The 16,993-nt window shown below is 43.0% G+C and overlaps 1 long non-coding RNA gene across 1 annotated transcript; it reads left to right on the plus strand.

The window, feature by feature from the left end:
* Positions 1-10,367: 10,367 nt before the first annotated feature.
* On the plus strand, positions 10,368-16,027 carry LOC135376756 (uncharacterized). The gene is made up of 3 exons (XR_010417836.1): positions 10,368-10,395; positions 14,609-14,710; positions 15,376-16,027. It is a non-coding gene; the product is annotated as an uncharacterized LOC135376756 (long non-coding RNA).
* The last annotated feature ends 966 nt before the right edge of the window (positions 16,028-16,993 follow it).

Raw genomic sequence — 16,993 nt, forward strand, 5'->3', positions numbered from 1 at the left:
GCTGGAAGTTGTTAGAAGCAGACGACACCGTAGCAGACGAACTTCGCGCCTCGCGTATGGCGCATGCGCAGTCGTGGTATCTGGGATGTCTGGTATCTCGCGCCGGAAACGAAAGACGCGCGGCACATGTGCTAACCCGCTTCCTGTTATTGTACCTCCTTTGAGCTTCTGCGTACTTTTTCTATAACTTCTTGCTGCTCCTGCACTCATTTGCAAAGGAAAGGAGTGCGTGAAACCTAGGACATATTTCAAAAGGTGAGTCGCTTCTGTTTAAGCCATATTTTTAGCTTGCCACGGTCGTAACCCCCGTAACAGAGCTCGATTGATGGCGCGTCTGTGAAAATAGTTGTGTTCATTTGCCAGTTTTTTGTCATTTGCAGGTAAACTGTTGTGAGACAGAAGCAGATAACCGTGGGTTTTGTAAAAAGAGATGCAGCTCCTTGCATGTAGTGAGGAGTGCCTAACGCAAATGAGCTGTTTTTGTTTTGTATTTCGGAGCGACCAGCAATGTTTCTCAACTATCATATTCGGATGTAGACCGTATATAGTGTGACAATCATGACGTTACAGAACGTAAGCTATATTGTGCTCACAGTTACAGTTTCATGGATGAAGAGCCAGTTGTGTGCCTGGCAAGCCATGGCGTCTGCACGAAAAAGATAGTAGTGTGCGGCGAGCGAAAGTTGAATGGTGTGATTGGTTCCCTGAGGGAATCAGCTTTTGCTGGATTGGTGACAGATGCTGTGCTAGTTCAGGTGAATTTTCCAATTTTCTGCAACTGATGCAATGCCAAATTCATTTTATCCTCTTTTCGTTATTGTAGTATCGTAATGTTTTAATGATATATAGCCATTCACTAAAAGATGGAAGCATAAGTATGTAATTAGTTGTTCGGTGTCATAAGTATAAGTATGTAATATTTTCTTCACACTATATGAGGCAGCGATTTGGGTATCCCGTGCATGACGGTGCAGGCATTAGGAAACAGAACGAGACGCTTCTGTCACTGGAGGAGGGTTAATGCTAGCGCTGCAGCATGCGACCGAATAAGCAGTTTTGCCACATTGTCATGGAATTACACTGTAACAAGTTATATATTTGACCTTCGCAGGTATTCGACGCAGACTTGAACACATACATTGATATGGATGAAACAACAGTGCTCCAGCAACACTCTGAACTGTAACTCCAAATTGTAAACCAAAACACCGTGCCAGCACAAACGGAGGGTGAAAAAGGTGCAGAATATATGCTGTCTGCTTCAACAAGGTGTTTATTTATTTATTTATTTATTTATTTATTTATATGTTGTGTCGCTTCAGGGGCCTTACTGCGTCACATAGAGAAACATATCTTATTAACAATGAGACAGCTAACAGAACAACAACAAAAAAGGGAAGTCATTAACATCGGAAAAAGTAGTGCAGCATCACATAAAACTAGTCGCACAATAAGAGTGACATAGATTAGTAACACAGCAAAAGAAAGTGGAACAACTATTAAATTCAGCCATATCTGGTCAGCCATATCTGTAATGCCACAGACAGAACTAAAGAAATACCTTGCCACAGGGGTGAAGCTGGTCATGATGTTACGCCTAAACATTTCTCTTTTTTCCCCCTACAGATGCAGTTCTGTTTCAATAAGACTGTGTGCAAAATGTGCCCGCGCAGCGTGTGGTGCATCGCCATTATATTTTGAATGCTTGTTGCGTAGATTGATATGCTCTTGGATTGTATAGAGTATTTTCTGTTGCTGTTACCCTTGTATCTGGGGGTGCGGTTGCTTTCAAGCTGCCTCTGCAGCATTTTTCGTGTACCTCCCTTTTCCCTTGGAAATAAATACGAAAGTAAAAAAAAAAAAGTCTAGGATTTACGCCTGGCGATGGAGGGTAAACAACTTCATAGTTTAATGGCACGTGGAAAGCAGGTATAGAAAATACTTGCTATGGGAAAAGGGCAGTTCACATTTCTGAGCGTTATCAGAGCCTTGTCTAATATGAAGTGCTTGGCCTCCATAAGGAAGAGTAAGAGGAGAGGCAACGAGTGAAAAAGTTTATGAAACAGATGGAGTGTTAGGAGATTACAGTGGTGATCAATGACTACAGGTCGAGAGCAGTCACAGAGGCAAAGAGTGGTGACACTAGTGGGGCAGAAGTAATCAGATAAGATGAATCCAGCAGTACGACGTTGTGTTATTCAATTACGTTTCAAAAGAAAGATTGCTGATGGTGCCAAACACAGCTTGCCCATCTCATTTGGGTGGATGAAAGTAAGTGAGGTATGCCAATCATTTAACAATAAGCCCACTCAGTGGTTTGAGTCACTAATGATTTGGTTGATATGAATGTGCCATTGGCAAGTGGACATGATATGGAGACCAAGACAGGAGAGCGCGTGACTAAGGTGCAGCAGAGCCTATAAGGGTGCAAAGATTGGTGTATGCCGGCGTGGAGGAATGGAACAGTGGAGGGGCAGCAAAGATGTGGAGTACCATGAGTCGATAAGACTGGGGTCTCATCGGAGGACCATTTGGTCTTCGGGAGATGATATGCTTATAAACAACGCAGTCATTGGCGAGTAGCAGGACTGCAGGTGAGAGATCAGTGAGGAGGTCATTAATGTAGAATAGGAATAGTAGGGGACCTAATACAGAGCCTTAACTGACCTGTGACGTAATGTCAGAAAGAAATCAGATTTGATGGATTGGCAATATACAACATAAAAATCGTAACTTATGCTGCGGTTGCATCCTGAATTTTTTAGCACTTTACCAAGTTCAGCAGCACATGAACCTGGACCAAACATGTTGACAAGAGCGTACGAGCTTCCACCAACTCCTGCAGACATTGCTGGAAGCTGTAAAAGAAGTTAAACGAGGAGACGTGTCAGAGCATCTCAGGCGCGGAATTGTAGATTGGATGTGCTATGACATGGCCTCATGCACGCAGTAAGTGTTCCATGTCTTCCAAACTACATTGTGCTGTGCATTCAAGGCAATGTGGAAAATATATTTGATGAGTGCAGCAATATTTGACATTTGCCAAGAGGCATGTCAACAAACATAGTATTGAGGATGGAACAGGTCACACTTAACTGACACAGTTAAATACACTCCAGCTTTCCTGGAGCACCGTTAGAAATCAGCATCAGATTCAATGTAGCAAAGGGAGTGAAGAGAGCATGTCTATTCTTTCTAAGTATTAAAAGGTTCGGGCACTGTAAACGCAAAATAGTCTCTTTTTTTACTATAGTGCATATAGTAACTGATTCGTTTGATAGGATAAACTGGAAAAGAGAAAAAAAGTGTATAAGTGAAGGAAACAAACACACTTCGAATCGCTTCTCAGCCTTACCTTCATAGTGTTACATGTATAAGCGCTGGCTTAACTGCTTCGTAACAGTAATTATTGAATTTGACTTCCAGGTATGGGGGCAAAATGTGCTAGTCTGCAGCACAACAGCTTGTAAGACGTTATCCCCAACTCAGAGACACTGCACTTGACGGTTGCAGGTAGGTAGACTCTTATATGCCACAACCCATAGTCGCCTAACATATGTAATTTTCAGAAAGTACACTCTAAGAAAAAAAGGAGTCAACCTGAACCCTTTGAGGGTTTTTGCGGCTTGTCCGTAGGGGCACCTATTGGGGGTGCTAACTTGAACCCATTGAAGGACCCTTTAAAGGTTCAAACGTGAACCTTTTAAAGGACCCTTCAATGGGTTCGAGTTTGAACCTTTTAAGGTGCCTTCATTAACCATTTAGTGGTTCACAACTGAAGCCATAAAGGGTTCGTGTTTTACGTTGTAGCCATGTGCAGCCTGGAACCCTCAGAAGGTGCTCCCTACGGAGAAACTCACAGAACCCTGAAATGGTTACACACAGAACTATCTCGGATTTGACTCCTTGATGGTAAGTCATAGTGAACGAGTTCAAAATATATATTTGCTGTTTCCGAATATTTATTGTATTGATGATTAGGAGCTGGATATACACTGGCACATGAAAATAAGCATGATCGATAACTCTCATATACCAAACGATGTGAATGTTTGAAAGTAATGAAGTGACTAATGTTGACAAAGAAACAAGAAAGCGTTTAATCGCCAACAATTCTGGGGAAGGATATATTTAGTAGAGAAAAAAAAGAAATAAATGGGGAGAAGTCAGCAAAACGGAATGTGGGCTTGCATTCCGGAAGTAAATAGTCAGCAAATAAATGAAAAAATAAATACGTAAGGATGAACGAGATGAACGGTTGAGATAATGTGTAAGAGGGTGGGGATGTACGCTCACGAGTGATATGATACAGGACTTGAGGTCATAAGCTGTATCACATGTATGGGAAAACTGACTGCAAACACAACACAATGTACAAACACAAAAAGGGCATAACACCAATATTGATGAAACAAGGTGCTAGCATTTTGCAGTGTACAAATAATGACAAAATGATGACTTAACACATGTATTAGGCTAGAAGATGCACACATTTATGTCAAAGTACTGCCAAGTTGCATGCCAGTCTTATCCCCCAATCACCGAGAACTGTGGCCAAAAGTAACTTAAACTGTGCCGACAAAGATAATGGCTATGCACTCATGGAAACACGAACAAACTGAAGTCAATGCTGAATATGTTGTGGCATAAATTTCCTATGATAGACGCACACTGCAATGCAAGAAGTTCGTATGGGTTTGAATATGGACTGCATCAAAAACATGATGTAATGTATGATTATGATATAATGTAATATATGATTTAATACACATTTCACAAATTGTGCAAAACTCTGTTGTCATGGAACGTTTGTACCCTGGACTATGATTTAACTTGAACACTGACAAAAACTACTAAAAGATACAGGAACACCTACTTTTTTCAATCCTCTTATGTACAGTGAAAGGATGGTTAAGTAGCAAGTGAGCTGGTAATAAGTATCCATGACAGCGAAACCCCAAGACGAGGGACAAGAAGGGACATACACAAACAACATATCCAACACAGCTGAAGGGTTTATGCAAACACAACATACTCAAACCACAGAGACAGAAAGCGAAGCACAACGGGAAAGTGACCAGCTTCCTAAAGGCCGCAGGGAAGGTCAATGAGGGATTGCTGACACAGGTTTTCGCCAATCAAATTTGCATATCAGATTGCTCTTGGATGCAGTTTTTGTTGCACTGGCCGGCCAAAGCGATGTTTGAATGACCAGCTATAAGTGAGCATTCACTGAAAGTAAAAAATAATGATAATTGTTCAAAAATTTTGAAACATTTGGAAATGTGCAAGGGTAGCTGTCCATTGTGGAAGGATACTGTTGTGATGACCAAAGAGGGTAACCGACAAAAGATGATCGTTAAGGAAACGCTCTCCATACTGGGTTGTGGAAACTGTGCCAGAGATCCCTCAGTCATCCTCTTGAGGAAGCTGGTCACTTTACTGTTGTGACTCACTTTGTGACTCTGTGGGTTGAGTATCTTTTGTGGGAATAAAGCCTTCAGCTGTGTTTGAGACATTGTGTGTGCATGTCATTCGTCTCAAGGTTTCGCTATTGTTGACTCTTATTTTCGTTAGGTTAGATGTGTTGCATGAACAAAAATTCTAAGCTTGTATAAATAACAAAAATAAAATCATGTATAATAATGTTAGAGGCAAATTTCACATACGTTGCTCAAGCGAGAAAGCTCTGACCCTCTAGTTATTCCACTATACATGCACAGTCATGTCGTCTCACACTTTTCCATGGCATATTATTGTATACTTGAAATCTGTGCACAAAGATGTGATAATGGCTAGGCTTTAAGCTCAGAAATGTAAACTTGAAATGCTGAAATGTGTGCTTACAAGGAACACATAACACTGCTTACAAGGACGCCTTACATGAAACAAAAACGCAGCAATGTAGTTCATGAAGTCGTCACTGATTCTCCTTAGTCCCGAAGAAAAGCTTCACCATTGATACGGACGGAGTAGTCACTGTCGCTGACATTTTGCCACTTCCCACAATTTACGGCCACCGTGGCTATTGGGCTCTGAAAAAAATGTCGTGCAGAAGCAAGCTATTAAGTGTGTACAAAAATGTGTACTGTCAGTACCAAGCAGCAGGGTAAGTAACGCTAAGCGCCTAGATTTATTTGCGGTATGATTATGTACACAACACACAATATGTACTGGATTTAAAAGCACACGTTCTATTTTTTTCAGGAAAAGCTATACAGGAGCACGTACCCGTCTTTCACAGCAGTTTGTGCTCAGTCGTTTTACGATATTACAACAACCGAACACATAACACTGCTCTAAGTAAATAAGGATTTGTTACGTAACAATAATAAGTCTCTGAGGTACAAAGAGGCACTGTACAAGCAGTAACAAATGTACGGCTTGCGGCTTGTGATTACCGATCTCCTTCGATATCAGTATGTGCTCTACGGCACACGACACCACATGAGAAATGATGCGATTAGTACACGACTTCGATCGTTACCTCTTAACAACCTGCACACTATTCACTATCCACACTACACATCCACACTCAAGCCCTCGCATAAAATTCCAATTCACTTTAAGCAAGCGGATATCAAAATCGCATACCTTCAAACATGACGGCGGTGGTTTCCGCGTTCCAGTTCACTAGTCACTGTCACACTTTGCTTTGATTCCACGATTTGATATTTCCACGGCATATTACTCATGCGCAACACCTTGCAAATGATAAGAACGCATTCGTTGTGACAGCGAGTCTGGGTATTCACAGCCGTAACTCACCTGAGAAACAAGCACGAACACGAATGACGTCCAACTTTCCCTACGCCGATGCGTCAGTCGACGCTGCCACATCCGGGATTGTTCTCACTCGAAGAGTTTCGGTTTGCATTTCGCGTCGTGTATGAAGGCTAAAATCGAAACGTTGCTTGTTGTCAGATTACATAGACGTCTAGCTCCAATGAATACTCACCTCTGATGAGCACATCACTAGCATTGAAACCGACGAGCCGCCATGTTGCATCGCAAATTGTGGAACCCTCTAACATGCAGATGCACCCTTTTCGCTCGGGTTCGTTTGAGAACCTCCTTGACTGGCGTGATAGCACCCCTTTTAGGTTACAATTGCTATTGAAGCTGCTCCGGCACCTTTTTTGCCGTGGAAAAGGTGCATCGTAGTTTTCGAGGAGGAAAAAGGTTCAAAATCTTCGCTCGGAACATTTTTTTCTGAGAGTGCACTATGCATGATGGGAACCACATGCACTAACTGTGTCTGGTGTAAGGCGAGGACATCATACCACACTAGGCTGTGATGGCGGTTAGTGGTGCGTGCTGGTACGTTGTCTGGCTGTCGCCCGGCGAAGGGAATGAAGAAAGAGAGACATGTCCGTTTCATGCTGATTGACTATAATGGCACCCCATTGCTCTGTCGTAAGGCATTTGACCAAAAATACCTTCCAGGTCTGTGGCTGTAAAAGTATGTGAGGCAACACTGAAGAGATGGAAAAGAACGCGTCCTCCATTCATTCTTTTAGGGTCACTTGATTCGTGATTAAATTTCCATACAGACTATAGCGCTGTTACAAGGCTGTCTTCATTGGGTTTTGAAGACCATGACTTGACCAATCATGAAGCATTACATTGAATGCTCCTTCAGACACATGGCACACTTGGAGGTTCCATGTTCATTACTTTAATGATGATTGAAGACGGTCCGTGTAGGCGCAGTATTCAAAACCCATCAGTGCAACCTTGCCCACAAGTTCGTTACAGGAACTTGGGATGTCGAGCTTCTCGCTTCGCAATCCCCTTCATTCATGTTATCCCTTCCTATCTTCCAGATATGCAACGCTCAGGAGGGATACAACTTCCGAGGGGATACGTGTTGTTCGACCTCGAAAAAATAGACATGCACTGCACGTAGCGCTAGGCGGACACGCATAATATCAAGACTTACATTAACACTACATTCACCGATTGCGAGATAGAACATGGAGCTGCGTCGTATCGTTTTGTCGCAATCGCACCACATTTATGTATGCATTTTGTATCTCTTGACAGTTTCTGAAACGCAGTCACTATAGGCATCCCCGTTGCTTCGTGGGCGAACATAGACCAATATTTGTGTGATAACAGAATGACGGTAGAGTAGTTTCAATATGTACTTTTAGTCCCACGTTTTTTTTTATTGCATACATCTATAAGCATTGCGTGCCTGTCTCGTATTACACTGAACATTCACACCCTGCCGGAACGTCGTCTTTGCGTTGGAATACTTGTCTTCTACGGATGGTCAATAGGCGAAATACGCATCTGAGTTTAGAGCAGTTATCTCCGTTGTGCCACAATGTACTAGGTCCTATGTACAACGTAGGCACAGTGTACTAGGTATTGTTTGTGCTCCTACATTCCTAGTGTGTATTAATGACCTACCGGTTTGCATACGCTCTGAAAATTATACTCTATGCAGATGACATCGTACTATATCAAGAAATTATTGACCATAATGTTACATTAATTTTACAGTCACGACCTAAACACTATCGCAGCCTGGTGTGACAGGTGTCGAATAGAAATTAACACAGCTAAGCGTAAGTTGGTGACAGTTTATAGACACAGAGTGGGCTAACGAATACTACCTATCGGACAGGCCCATCGAGCATGTGGGTTGCTTCAAATAGCAGCATAGAGCATGTAGGTTGCCAAAGACTTCCTCGGACTTCCGATATTGATTACATAGTTGGTAAATGGTTGTGCAGGCTTGATTTCCATATGCGAAAATTATATCAAGCAGTTAGGGATTTGTATATCAAGCTCTTATTCGCCCAGAATTTTAGTATTTGGAACCCATACAGGTACATTTTCAAGAACAATTTCATGGGGTACGGAATAAATATGTGCATTTTATTGATAATACAATGACATTAAAATAGCAAAACGCCATTAAAGCTAGAAATGTGTATTCCGTCCCTTCGGAAAAGATGCTTTACTAAACGACTGTCACTTCAAATCAGCAGCTTTACAACAGATCGCCTTCAATAAATTCCTCTCATTTCGTCACTGGCCGTGTTGACCACCGCATTTTAAACAGGATGCTGCGTTGTGCAGTACATCATGTTTCATGAATTCCCCACTACGGCTTTGTGTACGTGACTGAAGCAATATCATTTCCTCCATTGCATGTGACATTCATTAAATGAAATGAAATGACAAACAAGAGGTAGCCTGTGTTTATAAACTAAGGATTAATTACAGTTCGCAGGATGGAAGTTTCAAGAAACATCGATAGCTTGTATTTTCCTATCGCCACAGGGATGATGGTAATCCACCCCCGAACCCAATTCGCTAGCTGACGTACCATATGCTAAGAGCTTCAGCAAATCGTAGAAGATGTGAGGTGCTCGAATACGCTACGCTAGGCCACCGATGCACCCGGTGCGTGCTTATACGAACAAACGTATTTGCAGGGCATATCGTCTTAGACAGTCGAGTTCATGCATCACCAGCAAGCCAATGTAAAGACGGCAGTGGTCTGCAAACCAGCTAGAATATTGTTCCTGTTTGTTCTCAAGTTGTTTTCTCCGATTGTTTATTTATCTTTTTTCCTATAGAAGTGAGAGTATATTTACAGTTAAGCTGAGGGAGTAATTTCCCAGTCGTTTCTTTATCCAGTTGTTTACTCGTTGAACACTTTCTGCACCACCACGAGGACTGACGAAGACAGAAAAAAGAGGACAGAAGACACATTCTAAGCGCCATCCCGCTCGAGGAGCACCAACAACAACAACATTCTTCTGATTCTACTTTTTTAAAAGTTTGTACTACCGTAATGTGTATATAAGTGGTGGGTTTTTGCAAATTATGACAAGTTTTTATGCATAACGTTTTTTGTTTTACAGCGGCATCTGTTAACCGGAAGGTCTCGAGAAATCGATGTGGTGGCATCACAAAACTATTTGTTTCGGTTTTGGGTTCGGTGATCCGAAAAAAAAAAAAAAACTTAAAATTGCTTAGAAAAGAATGAAGTGCCAAGAATGAAACGTCTGCCTTAAATGCGGAGGCGCGACCTGTTGTACGGGAGCGGTTTTCGAAATATGCACACCTCCCCAGGTTGCTACTTTCTTCCGCCTTGATCTATCGACTGGTTTTGAGCCCAACAAAGCAGAACGCTATCTACTGAGCTGCTAAGGTTGTCACCATGTCGTTTTGCATTTTCACGTAATCGGTTAATTGTCCGAAGGTTCTATGGTTCGTTAATGGCGTGCAAGATGAGATCGAAGCACGAGCTGGAAGAAGTTGAAGAAATTTCATTCTACACGAGCAGCGCGCAGTTAGGCATATCCTGAATAACATCGTTGCTCCTCCTTCTATTTGCAATCACTGTCAAGGCGACAATTTCCAATAATATGGGTAAGTGGCTACCTTCATGGTAACTTTGCATCTTGCTGTTGTCGCTCCGTCTAAAGTAAAGGCTATGAGCTGCACGGATTTCCGATTTCCTCTACCTCTTAGAAATCTTGTGAAGACAGAAATGTGCCGGAGGATTGGGAATGTGCTATCGTTCTCTCGATATATACGTCGAGTGGGAGGCGAAATTTACATAACTACCCGGCAGCATCCGTAGCTAGAGAAGCTTGAAAAGTGATGGAACGCAATGCAAGATATCATTGGTCTCCAGATAATGACGTTCGCGGAAGTCAAATTCTTTCCCATAAATCAGCATAGTTATCCGCAAAGGTATATCCACTGCAACGTGCCTGTTGGAAGCTCTTAGCGATCTTGCGCGCTGTTTGAATGAAGGAGCCCAGCTGACTTTTCTAAAGGCCTCTGGTAATGCATTACACCTTAAATTGTTAGCCTGGATGGTGCTGGTATTCACGAGCCATTAGATGAATGCTTGTATCTTCGGACACAGTATGTTCGATTGCAATGTAGTCCACCCGACATTGTTGCACCGATTTCTGATGTGTGCTACGGATCTGTACTGGAACCCTTATTTCGTTTAACATATATTAACAATAGCCATATTGGTGTTGACCGTCACATTACTGTAGGTCCGTTCGCAGACGACTTTCTCATTTATTCACCGGTCAAAACGGTTTCTCAAAAAAAAAAACTTACAATTTTACTTGACAATAATCTCAGGTGTGCTCAGACTGGCAGACGCTGCTAAATTGTGCTAAAACCATTCATTAAGACGCGTCAAGAGAAAAGAAAAACTATCATTGTCTCCATGATCAGATATTTGAAGTAAGCCTGAGATAACCGTCTACGGAACGGCGAACGCTTCGGACAGAGTGGGTTACTGTGATAGATCTCTGATGTGTTCAGATCTCTGTACAGTTATAGCAAATATCGTCTCATGGAGTGAACACGGATGTACTAGTAAAGTTATAGCTATTAACTGCTGTATTTTCACAATAATGCTTCTGTATATGTTTGCTGATGAAATCTATTCGACCGAATAAATGCGGCTAGTGTATGAACTAAGAGTGACAAATCCGGTCCTTTCGGAGACTATAGGCAGACCTGACTCAGGTTCGTCAAATATTGTGTATGCGTTTGAAAACAGAACCCAAAGAACTAACCCACTAACTAGAGGTGTCGCCTTACGAGCGCCCGGTGATGAGGCTAGCGATCCTCTGGACTTTTTTGGCTCAGCTCCCATTCACTGAAGCGATAAATAAAGATATAATAATGCGCGTACTTGGCCGGTCATATCTAATTTTACGGACAAATTGCGCGTGCCTACATCGCCTTCTAGGGCTATATACCCCCAACCCCTAGATCTAAACAGAGACTGCAACGGCAGACGCAAAGGCGTGAGATGCGACGTAGGCCTGCATGACACGGTGAAAGGGTGATGTATCTTCCCTGCCGTTGCGGTTCACACAGTTTAGTCCGTACGGGATAGTACTGCGTGTTGCCCAGTGAGAGCAGACATGACGGCGGGCTTTAATGCGGTCCGATCTGATGACACGTGTTGCGTCCCGAACGTCTTGGCGGCTGTCCGCTCTATACGATGGGTGGCATGGTGCATCATAGAAAGAGGACAGGTTGCACAGCGTAATAAGTTGATGAGAAGTCGCCAAAAGCTATTCGTAGGATGAACTGGGGACAATGGCCGGAATCTGAGAGACTGACAATCAAGACTAGCTCGTAGGTTGGTCTACTGCGTCGACATTTTCCTCGTTTCACTGGTGAAGCGAGCAACTGCGAACTAGCGAAGTCGCTGTTAGGCTCAGAATCCGTGGGAAGCACATCAGCAAGGATAGCCAAAGCGTAGTCGGTGATACGATTTGCGTGTTCGTCCCGACGGTCCCGGGTGACATCATTGCCTGTTAGAATAAGGCGCACCTCGTCAGGAAAGACGCCTAAGGAAAAGCTTGCGAAAGATCGACGAATGCCGTTCTGCATGGTTTCACATTCATTTCACATTCATTCATTTCACATTCATTTCACGAAACACATACGTGCGTATCCATCAGCAAAGTTCGCTATACAAATGTGCCGAAACCGCGGTGACCGGGAACGCAGGGATCACGGCGCACGTAATTTTGCGGCAATGCAGATGATTTGAGTAAGCATCGATCTGGTTTTCAGATAAACCACTTTCCGACCAAGATAAGCCTCCGTCGGCGAAAGTCATGCGCTCCGGATGCGCGTTGTTTCGGTTTCGGCTCATTTGTATGCATAAATTTGTATGCGATGGATATTTGGCGACACGCGTTCTTTTCTGGATTTTGTCCAATGAGGTATACTCTGGTAGAGTCGAAAAAGTCAGGTCCAGTAGTTGTGTAGACGTTGGAAAAACGGCAATGAAGCTTGCTGAAATTTATTAGAAGGTTTCGCGTGTCGGACCATGCTTCGCCAGAAAAGAACGTAATGGTGTACTCGCAGATGTACATGGACACTTAAAAAAGGAAAGAGATATTGGGAGAATAAGAATGCGAGGTTGAATAACAAGAGTTTGATTTTCTTCCTCCTACCTGTATTATGCTCTACTTGGTTGCAAAAACTTTTAATTCAAAAGAAAAACGATATCCGTATGATATTCGTGTGATAATTCTATGATATCCTAGTGGGCCTCTGCTCTGTTGTACTCATCGCTGACCGTTGAATAATTCAGGTATCAGGCGCCATATTTGGTTCATCACAGACGACAGAGCGGCGTTCCCTTTCCATACCCTAGTTCCTTAGTTATATTTCTATATTCGTTCCTAATATCCCCGAGCCCAGCAACGCTCTGCGCTGAAAGCTCTTCTGACACTTCTGGACACCATCAGACTTCGATCGTTATTGTGAAGGGGCTCGTTATTTTATTCCCCACATTCCCACCAGCAATGGGGTAGAGCATCGCCTGTGGCGATGAAACTCCCAACTCTCCAAGGTCAAAAATAAAATTGTTGGTGTTTGTTCCTAATATGTGTGTCAAAGGGATGGTCTGTGAAAGTAATAACCTTGGAGCGGCGTTAAAAATAACAAAATATGGCAAAAGGACGAAATACTGAATAAATTAAAATATCAGCACTGAGTTATTCTGTTATGCATTTATTTATTTTTATTTTTAAAGCTGCTCCAAGGTTTTTACTTTCACAGGTCATCCTTTGGCGCAAATTGTCAGGTACATAAGCAGAAATATAACGATGTGCGTTAATTTTAACAGATGTTCGCGCAATGTTCCCACGCTGTCCCATCGACTGAGTTCAACGGTGAAAAAAATCTTTGGCTAATTTTGAATAATCAGAAGTGTATTAATTGATAATTATACATTGTTCTGGCGAACAGAGGTAGTTCTCGTAATAAACACTCCAGACATATTGACCAGTACCGTTTCCACTCAAACTGTTTCAGGAATTATTTTTTCCCGGCAGCAATCCAAAGTTGGAACAATCTCCCTCAGCAAGCTGTGGAATGCGAGTCATTCTAAAGTATTCTAAAATAAATAAATAAATAACTGCTGAAACCAGGGTTGAAAAGGGAACGCCGCTTTGCCGTCTGTGTGGAAGCGAATACGACGCCAGATACCTGAATCATTCAACGGTTAGCGCCGAGTACAGCGAAACAGAGGCAGACTAGGATGTCGTTTTTTGTTTTGGACCGAAATAGTTTAAGCAGCCCAGTAGAGTATAGTACAGATGTGAGGAAGGAAATCTCTCTTGTTTATCCAACCCTCGCATTCTTAGCCTAATCCAAATATATATATTTCCTTCTTTTACGTGTCTATGTAGAGTTGTGCGAGTTCACCATTTCATTGTTACCTGATGAAGCATGGTCCACCACACGAAAGCTTGGAATACATTTTAGGGAGCTGTTGTCGGTTTACAAAGGCACAATTGATTTCAACGGGGATTGCCTCCCGTTCCGCTAACTCAGTTTTGTCCTTGTAGTTACATACAGTCCTCCAGAGTTTGCTGCCGGGCCATAGAACTGAACTGTAAACACGTCATCTATGCTGCTCCCATAGATTATTGGATAAAAACAAAAAAGGTGAAAAAACAACCTGATAGATGCCTGTGTATGAATACGCTCCCATATTATCGTAACGTGCATTTTAAGTCCATAATGATTTATCTTATCTTCGCAGCTGAGTTTACGGTATTCTCGTTTATGATCTTTACAGAACAGAACTTCTCAGCCGATGCTATGAGCTCAGCAGGCGACATAGAAGAAAGCATGAGTCTAAGTTATCCTCTGATGCCAACGGAGGAAATAATTGTGGAAGGTGAGTGCGGACCACATCAGACTTCGATTCGAAGAGTTTCCCGTAACGATCCTCTAAGGCTATGCAGCATCTAGGTTAATGCACCTTATTCCACCATGTTCTGCTTCTCGGAGGCAAATCCAGTGCAAAAAACTGCGAAATCACCTGAGTGTACTTCTATTGGTCTAAAAGAGTGCCCTCTAACTGTGTAGATCTGTTAGTAATTTCAAAAGGTACCAGGAATTTCTTCCTATGTCTGGGAGTACGTGGAGCGGTTGACTGCGTGGTTAGTCCGGAAATGGAATACTAATAATAATTCGGCGCTTTACGTCGCGGGATAACTGCTGTCATGAGAGACGCTACAGTAGTTGGGTGAGCGGATTGATTTTGCACACCTGAGAGCTCTGGTCGAAAGTGCGCCGAGGTCCAGACAGGTGGCACACCACATTCAACGTCCCACGCTGAAGACTCCCCGTCTGAGCCACTGTATACTTATACCCCTCCACCAATCTACCACTGTCCTCGCGATCTTCAGGTCAGTAGGCGGGTACACTGTCGAGTGAGCCACCCAGAGCGCCAGTCTGCAAATTAAAATCCATCTAGTTGGGCAGCGAGCACATGTAGTAGAAATAGGCAGGTTTGATGCAGAAGGGTTCTAACAATTCGTTCTTATATTACTTTTCTAGGGGACGAGTAAGTATGATATTCCTCTTTCGAGTAACCCAAGGCTGAAGCACAACCGATTTTTGTGCTCTACCAACTATGGTGAAACCTCGAGCTATATGAAATGTTGCCACACTTTATGTATCTCTGTAGGTTCCGTGCATATGAGCAGAGCAGATTAACTACGTCACCCCTATGCACACCGTATTTAGCTTCACAAGTCCTTTTTGTTAATTTCTGTAGTTTACTACAGGAAGGGATGCTAACAGGACCAACGAGAGCCTTGCTCAAAAAAGATCAGTCGTACTTGGAACGTGTACATTGTGTTGGCAATATGCATCGCTTGATAAGTGGCTCGGAACCTTAAGATGAGTGTGCGGAATCGCTGGCTTAAGGTGGTGGTCGCCGGTTTAAGGAATTCGAGACCGTTTCTGAGGATCTCCAGGATCCGGGATTGAATATCGAGAGTAAGATAAACCGACACAGCGCGCAGACACAACCCTGATGCAACAACACTGACTCAAAAATACTCTAAAAGCCCCAAAAGCCAAGCCCTGATGTCCGTTCTCATCCCTTTAGATAACCGAACTGGTCTGTCGTCTCCTCATTCTCAATTGCATTAGTGATGCGTCCACTATGGGACACAAGACATCCGCATTAAATTGTTTTCTCTTACGTTTTGTCGGTGTAATTCTTTTCGTTGTAAGTACTTACTCAGGCATATGTATGCTCACTTGAAATAAGATCGCTCGTTTTATTCCCATGCATGCTCCCATTTTCTCTTGACATTCTGTTTTATATTTTTGCGACAAACCGAAGCACCAACCGAACCAAGACCAACCGAAACATCGAAACGAAAGCCTGGAAAGCAAGAGGCAGTTACTACCCGCTCTACTTACTATTGAAAAACAGGCTTCCCTTTCCAACTTCACACTGTTTATTCGCCAATGAAGTGGCTCAGTCAATGAAGGTGTTTCCTAGCTGCATGGTTTTAAATGCTTTCAGATACCGTATACTACTCTAGTTTATTCTTAGCGCGCAGGAAGCCACGTGATCCGCTCCCCCATTACCCATACGTTGGTTGTCTGCTTGTCGTAGCAAATGAGACCGACCCATCCTGAGAAAGCCCGGGCTATGGTCGACAGAGAGAAATATGACAAAGACGTTCTCAGGCTTTTTCAACACGGTGGATGTCCACTTCCTAACGTTCATCAACGCCATGCTTTTTTTTAAACCCGACCTACAGGTCATCATCCGTTCTGTCTTGCTTTTTGTTTTTGTTTTCTTTTATCTCTTTGTTGTCGTTGTAAGATGTTTTCCTGTTCCTCCGCCTATACGTCAGCAGTGGCTGGTAGGCCACGAGTTCCATTCTAGAAAAGAAATATGAACAACTAACCGAGATCATTCAAATATGTGGGACCCGCGGCCCAAAAAACCCGGGGTGGTTCTGTATCCCACCCGCTTAACCCCGAAGAACACAAGCACAGCAACTACCAACGAGAAACAAAGTTTATTCCCTTACATAAAATCCGGCGTGTTTTCCGTTTTATACTGTTTTCCGCCTGAGCATCGCCAATAAAATCCAGACAGAGAAAAGGCGCCCTACTCTCCCGTACATCGCCTTAAATGCCCTTGGATAGG

This window comes from Ornithodoros turicata, chromosome 1, assembly GCF_037126465.1.
Source record: "Ornithodoros turicata isolate Travis chromosome 1, ASM3712646v1, whole genome shotgun sequence".
NCBI lineage: Eukaryota > Metazoa > Arthropoda > Arachnida > Ixodida > Argasidae > Ornithodoros > Ornithodoros turicata.